Source organism: Choristoneura fumiferana, chromosome 21 (assembly GCF_025370935.1).
Source record: "Choristoneura fumiferana chromosome 21, NRCan_CFum_1, whole genome shotgun sequence".
Lineage (NCBI taxonomy): Eukaryota > Metazoa > Arthropoda > Insecta > Lepidoptera > Tortricidae > Choristoneura > Choristoneura fumiferana.
The window spans coordinates 13,287,606-13,294,480 of NC_133492.1; positions in this window are offsets into that span (position 1 = coordinate 13,287,606).

Sequence of the window (6,875 nt, forward strand, 5' to 3'; positions counted from 1 at the left end):
TCGCCTAAGGCCGATAAAAATGCTGATGTATGTAGACCTGTGATTAATTCGATATGACTCGCCTTTGTAGTCATACACACGAAAATAGCAATATACACTTTACTCGTTTGATAACCACGTCCCCTCCTGTCCCTTACCGTGAATGGACCTCCGAAATCCAATGCCGTGAACAGAAAGGGTAAGGCTGGTGTCACTCTCGTGGCCGTGAGGTTGCCCATTATAGGTGTGGGTGATTTAGGTTTCGCTCTAAAGCACGACACGCATTCGTGAACCACTCGGTTTGCCAGTCCCTTACCGTTTATAGGCCAAAACCGTTCCCGAACCGCCGCCAGCAACAGTTGTGGTCCGGCGTGCATCAATCGTATGTGTTCGTCGCGCATAATAAGTTTAGATAGTATATGTTTGTGTGGTAAAATAATGGGATGTTTTTTGTCATGTGTATAGGGTGATAGGCCTATTCGACCGCCTACGCGTATAAGTCTATTCTCCATAAACGGGTTTAATGACATTAAATTTGACGAATTTGGAAGTGGTTTATTGTTCTGAAGGAAATTATATTCGGTTGGATACGATTCGATTTGTGAAATTTGAATTAATTTATGTAATGCAAATTTTAATTCGTCTACGGAGAATGGACCAATCAATTTATTATCCGGTTTTAAACAATTGTTAATGAATCGAAACATAAATGCTACACATCTAATTAGTTTGTTTACATTTGACCATCTTTGAAATAAATTCGTCATAACTCGGTCGGGTAATACGTTCGTAGTAACGTTACAATTCGTCTCGGTCACAGTCAGTTCGAAATTCGGTAAATTCGGTAAGGTTGTTGTCACTTTCTGTTGGTAAGAGGGCCACTCGTCACTGACTTTTCCCAACCACGGGGGTCCCTCCCACCACAAGCTACAACTCGGTAATTTGTCGGCGTACAAGCCTCTCGTTAAAAGATCCGCCGGGTTTTCATTCGAGGACACCCAGTGCCAATCGGTAATATCTGTTAAAGCTTGTATTTGAAGTACGCGATTTTTTACAAAACAATTAAGTTTGTCGAGTTGTTTTGTTTTTAACCAAGCCAATGCTACATTCGAATCACACCAGAAATATTTATTTGTATAGTTACATTTAAATGCATTATTTACTTTAGTATATAGATTTGCAAGCAATAATGTGGCTCTCAGTTCAAGTTTAGGGATTGTTTCATTTCGCGCCACCCTTGTCTTAGCGCATAATAAACGTGTTACGATATTGCCATACTTATCTGTACTGCGTAGTATATCGCCGCTCCATAGGCGGTCAATGAACTGTCCGAGAAGCCATGCAATTCAAGCGTTACATAATCATTGATAATCGCGCGTCTAGGTATAACTAATGAGTTAAGTGTAAACAATTTTTTATAAAATGAATTCCATTCGGTAACAATGTCGGCGGGAAGAGTTTCGTCCAGCCGATTTTATTTTTCCATAATCGTTGTATGATACATTTAGCAATTATTATGACTGGACCTAACTGGCAGCTGCTTCTGGAAACTGAGCCTGGGCTTCCTGCGCGAGCTGGCTTAGGCATCGTGTTGCTATGTAGGGTGCACATTTTAAACCGAAGCTCAATGTCGTTAATTTATATGTAAGTAAAGGTTCGGTAGGTTTTTCTCGCCATAATATACACTGTAAATGTTGTTGGCTCGGTGAAATATATATCATACGATACATTTTCTCGATATCTGCGTTGATTACATATTTATTTTTCCTAAATCGCAACAATATGTTTACCAAGTCATCTTGATTTATTGTACCTTTGTGTTGAATATCGTTGAGAGACTTTCCTGTGCTAGTTTTACATGACGCGTCGATAACTACGCGCAGCGGTGTTGTAGCTTTATTTGGAGTTAAGACGGCGTGGTGTGGTAAATAGTTGCAGGGTTCAGTACAATCGGATTTAATCATGTGACCTGAATTTTTAAATTCTCGCATGAATTGTATATATGCTTGTTTATATTCGGTATTTTTGGCAAATTTTGATTCTAATGTCTTAAACCTCTTGTACACAATAGAACGCGACTGGCCCAAACATGTTACTGGTTCCTTTAGGGGAATGGTCACCACGAAGTTACCATCAGAAGTCCTTGTGTGATCATTGAATATTTGTTCACATTTCTTGTACTCATCATCTGGTATCGTGACCGAAGCGTGACATTCGTCAGAATTCCAAAGGGTTTTTAGTGCGCTAGTGTGTACAAGATTACACCTGACCCTTTTTGGCGCGGTCGTGGTTATGAGTGCGCCTGAGATCACCCACCCAAGTCGTGTCCTCTGAAGGATCGGCAGGTTGTCGCCTAATCGGTGCTGACCAATACATAACAACTGATAGAATTGCTCAGCGCCTAGTATAAGATCGATTTCGCCGCCTTGAGAAAACAAATCGTCGGCTAAGTTAAATCGTTGTGGAATGTTAAGCTGTTGACATTTGGTGGTATAAGAAGGTAATTGACATATATTAGGTACAATAAAGCAAGAGAGATCTGTAGAAAAGGATTCGTCCTTTGATTGAATAGTTAGGTTACATAATTTGTTTATTTTCGTTATATTTTCGTTAAATCCTAGAACTTCGAGATTAATTTTTTGTATAGGTAAGTTCAATTTATTGAACGCCCTTTCGGTAATAAAATTAGATTGCGACCCAGAATCGAGTAATGCTCGTAAAATATGTAGTCGATTATTTTTGTCGAGCACCTTTACTTGTGCTGTAGACAAAATGATAATTTTGTTTTGTGTAGGTATATTGCCTAACACAGTATCGAATTGTAGTTGATTCGTCATTAAATTCACTGATTGTGGCTCAACAATCGGTCTAGTCGGTTCGTTCATGTTATGAAGTGTCGATTGTCGTGAAAATTCTGGGTTCGAGTTCGAGTCGGTCATTTCGGGTTTTTCGATATGTAAGAGGGTATGATGCCTACCTTTACATGATCTGCAGTTGCTAGCACGGCAGTTCGGTAGAATGTGATTCGCCGACAAACAATTTAAGCAAAGGCCCAGCCTCTTTACGATACGAATGCGCGTCGATGCATTCAGTGCCATAAAACCGGGGCATTGATGAATGTAGTGAGCCTCCTTACAGTTCGGACATTGGTTACGATAGGTACTCTGTTTAAACGTTACCTTACTGTTGGTATGGGACGGAGGACACGTGGTTACCAGCGCCTTCCTTGACGGGGGCGGGCGGTGCTCAGGCTTCTGGGGCTCATTTCGACTAACAGCCTCCTTGAAGTCCGCTTGAGCCCGCAGAAAGGACTTGAACTCCTGCAATGTGGGTAATTCGCGGGAATTAATTTTTTCCTCCCATTTGTTTTGCAATTTTTGATCGAGTTTAGAACTGAGAAAAAATATTATTAGCAAATCCCAGTCCTCGGTTGGGATATTTAGTGATCGAAGTATTCGCAAGTGTTTTGAAATATTATCGCTTAGTGTTCTAAGTGCTGGGGCATTACTGGGCACTGTATCTATATTAAGCAGAGCTCTCAAATGATTATAAACAAGTGATTTGGGATTGTTAAATCGTTCACACAGTTGTTGCCACGCTATTGAGTGACTCTCCTCGGCATATTCTAACGAACTGACAACCTCCAGCGCGCTGCCTGATAAACAGCTTTTTAAATATTTAAATTTTTGTATCGCTTTCAGACTGGTTTGATTTACGAGAGCATCGAAAGTATCTCGAAATTCAATCCAGTCCGTGAGATTGCCGTTAAATGAGGGTAGGGAAATATCGGGATATTTAATCGACTCACGATCATGAATTTCGTGGACTTCACGGCCACCGTCGCTGGTTGGAACCGATTGCCCTGAGCTGCCAGCTGCCTGTTTTAAGTAGATCTTGCTAGAAGATACACACTGGAAATAAGTGGTCTCAAAGTTCTCTCTCTCTGTCAACTGGTTGTCGAGGTCTGTGCATAACGTTTCGATCCTATCTTGCACAGCCTCAAACTCTTTGAAAACACCTGCAATTCTAGTAACACGTAGTTCTAATTCTATTAATTGGTCAGCAGTTATTGTATTCGGCTCAAGTTTCGAAAGAAATTTTTTAAACAAAGTTAATTTTCCCTTTGCAACCCCCCTTTTTTTTGTCAAATCATTCAGCTTCGGGCTGCTCATAATGGTTAAATCTGATTCGGATTCAGACGACGACATCAATATATTAAGTTAGGTGTTTAAGTTTAACAAAAAATAAAGTAGGTAGGTATAATTTCGTACAAGACAAATTAATTATTTTAGTTGAAGGAATTTTGAATAAATTGCCCACTAATGTAAATCGCCAGCCACTTACTTGATATTAGGTACTGTAGAAGCCTACTATCAGCCGCCTCTCTTCTCTTCTTGTCTCGTTGAATAAGTAATTGATTTCGTAAGAAGTATGTTAATCTTGTATCGATTTTGGTTCAATAATCTTCGATTTTTTATTGATATTCTTGATGAGTTCGGTTGAAGACGCTCTTTTCTAGAGAATTCTTCGAGATGCAGTTTCTCTTCGCTCCTGGCTGGCCAGCGCCCACCTTCCACGTTGAAACGGCGGAGCCGCTCACCGGAAATCTTCGAGTATCGTCGAATATTTCGCTTGTTTACAGCTTGGCTGCAGTCGTTCTTGCGTATTGCTGTTAGAGAATCTTCTCTCGGGGTCACCAATGTCGGCTCGTGGATGGGTGGAGTGATGCCAGGGAATTCAAATGCCATAGGTCTGCTTTCTTCGGTGTATATTTGGAAAGAGATTATAATAAAAATTGTTCCCTAAAAGTTGGTTTACATAAGCGCCCTCTGTTAGCCCCCTAAAGAACTACTTGGTTTATTGATTTGCTACAAACAATCGATGACAGTTCTTTAATTCATCAATAAGCCACGTAATTTGCGTATCATTATGTAGATGGCGCTGTCAGGCACATTGACACACGGTTTTTTCTTTTCTTTTATTGTTTATGAAGCGTCACTTTAAAAGCTATTGCATATTTAGAACAGTTTCAAAATTGAAAACTATTTTAAAACTAATTGGACAATGCCTAATAAAATGAATTCATCCTTAATATAATTGAATAGATGCATATTCGTAATCAGTAATTGTGTTTCACGAAATTGAATCGTGTTTTTTAAGCACGGTTGTCATTTTGATGTTATTTCCATGCCTAAAATCCTCCATTCACAAACACCGTGTTGGCTGTATAAGGGTTTTCAACTTAACTAAAATAAAAAAAATTAAATAAAATAAAAAGAATAAAAAGGAGCTTTAGTCCCGATATACAGAGACTAAAGTAACATTTTAAGAGCACGAGAAGTGAAAACTAACTTAACCACCTCATGAAATATCCCATGTCAATTTTGAGATACCCTGTATGCATTATTAAACAGTTGTAAACAGTCTGACGATAAGAAATGCGTTTATTTCTGCATTCAAGTCTCGCGCAAGACGGGTGACAAGCAAACTAAAGGAGCCTGCATCTCACATGGAATACCGCGTAGTTCTCTTATTAAATTGCATTTCGTTCCGGGGGCGGTGAGAGATCATTAGAGTGACGTGTGTTTCGGCATTTCAACGTGTCTCTTATTTATTGGAGAAGCTGCTCCATAGTAAGTATTTGTTTTTAAACTCCGATGCAATAAGAGGGGTGTTATAATATAAGTTTGATGTCTGCCTATCTGTCAAACAAATGGACTAATTTCGATGCGGATTTTACGCGAGTTTTCTTGCGGTTGTTTTTAGCTATGTTTTGAGAACGGGTTCTGCCTTTTCGCAGTTATTATTTGCCAAATGTTTCATTTTTCAACTCTCAATTTTCTCCGAAACCATTTTTTTTTCTCTCAGTGTATTTTCATTATGCTTTTATAGAACACATTAGGTTAGGTTAGTTCCGAATAAAAATATAGTTTCAGAGAAAATCCTGTGTTGGCAAATTAACAGTTTGGCAAATGAAACAAAGGCAAAGAACCTTTTGAGATATTTAACTTTGAAATGACTATGTCGGGGGTCTCCCAATATTTTTAAGTTGGGTTAGGTTATAGTTACTGCATACATACATACATACTTCATGTCGTCAAAAAAGCTGTGGTAGCATGGTGGTTTGACCTATGGCTTCTCAAGCAGAGCGTCCCGGGTTCGAGCCCGGTGCTAACGCCGCTGTGTTTTTCGGAATCCATGTGCAAAATTATATTTGAAATTTACCATGAACTTTGCGGTAAAGGAAAACATCGTAAACCTGCACACCTGTGAGAAATTCACTCATTCAAGAACTATATCACAAGTCTTCTCCTTTCGGGAGGAGACCTGTTCTGAGCAATGGGATGATGATGAAATTTCGTGTATAAATTTATTTGGAACTTGTTAATTAAGACACTTCTTATAGCATGTTGAGCGATGGGGTTGTGTTTATACACAATAAAAGGTACTTCATTGACGATAAAACTCGTACTAGTTCTCGAATGGAGATTTCGGATCGGCAAGCGCAGCGTAGGACGTCAACCAACGAGATGGATGGATGACCTGGTTAAAGCCGCGGACCATGTTTCAAACCGGGACATGTCCCGGCGTACCGGGACGTATGGCAACCCGAACCTAGGATCAATACAGCATTCCTTTCTTTGTCATATCATTACCATCTTTAAAATTTATTCCACGCAAAACCCTTATTTGCAGACCAAATTTCATTTACGTGAAACCTCATAGATGTCAATAGATTTATGTGCGGTTGGCTCCAAAGAAACCAAACAAATATGTTTCAAGTGTTCAGGAATACCAAATAGGAGCCAGATGCAATTTCACCGAATGATGTGACATTTTGAACAGTTTCCAACTCTGGTATTTTTCATTTTGCAGCGACAGAATATTTTGTGAAA